We start from the raw sequence: 1060 nt of genomic DNA on the forward strand, positions 1-1060 counted from the left end.
ATAAATCGTGTGTGGGGGTGTGTGTGGGGGGGTGCGGGGGTGTGCGTGTGTGTGTGTGTTAGTGAATGTGTTGCTGGAGTGTCTATGGCGGTTTCAGGTGATATGAATTGTTATTCGCCCCGTCTCACCCTTAACAAACTAGTATGGACTGAGTTTTTTTTCCCCCAATGCATCGACGTTGCATGTCGAAAAGTTTAGTCATTTTGTCATTGACAAAAGGGCCGATGTCAGCGCTGTCCTGGTGGCCCCTTCGAGTTTGGGGCCCACTTGCCTTGTATGCCTCCCCTGTTGCAGCGTCTCGCATGGAGTGTCCAGACTTTGCTGTGTATGACTTTTCAGGATCTGCCTCTGGCAAGGGGCGCTGCCACGGATTTTAGGCCCCATGAAAAGAAATCTTACTGGGCCCCCCCCCACAGCCTGTGATTTGGATGGTGGAAAATGTTGATAACATTTTACATAAAACAATGCATTTTATTGATATTTTTTTACTATTCCCACATTTGGGAAAACGTTGACGGTTACTTGAGAACGTAAGCACTAAAAATAAAATGAAATTCATGTAGATTCAATTATTTGCTGCAAGACTGAGACCATAATTCCCCAAACCATGTATTTATTTAAATAATATAAACTAAAATATATATCATATAATAAAAACATGAAATGCTCTAGATTAATTTACGGAAAATGTAAAACTTCAATATTACATAACCCCTCCCATTAAAATGAAATTCAACTCTTATCTGTGGAGAAACAAATAAAATCACGACCCCCCACCCCCACCCCCCCAAAAAAAAGACCAATTGCATTTTATGATTTTTTGTAATTTGAACATTATCATCTCTAGAACAATAATCAACAAGCTGTTGCTCCAAAACTTTCCATCACATGAACCACTAACCCACCTTGCCTATAAAAGAACTGGGAAACCTATTGTCGACCCATACCTTCTTTCTTAAGGGCATCTTGCCGTCTAATATTTATTATATAAAACAGCCTGCGCTCAACATAAAAAAAAAACACTTGTATTGTGCTATGTCGTCATGCTAAACTAAAAAAA

The sequence above is a fragment of the Idiotropiscis lumnitzeri genome, chromosome 5 (assembly GCF_059441095.1).
Source record: "Idiotropiscis lumnitzeri isolate Australia: NSW breed Sydney's pygmy pipehorse chromosome 5, RoL_Ilum_1.0, whole genome shotgun sequence".
NCBI classification, from domain to species: domain Eukaryota; kingdom Metazoa; phylum Chordata; class Actinopteri; order Syngnathiformes; family Syngnathidae; genus Idiotropiscis; species Idiotropiscis lumnitzeri.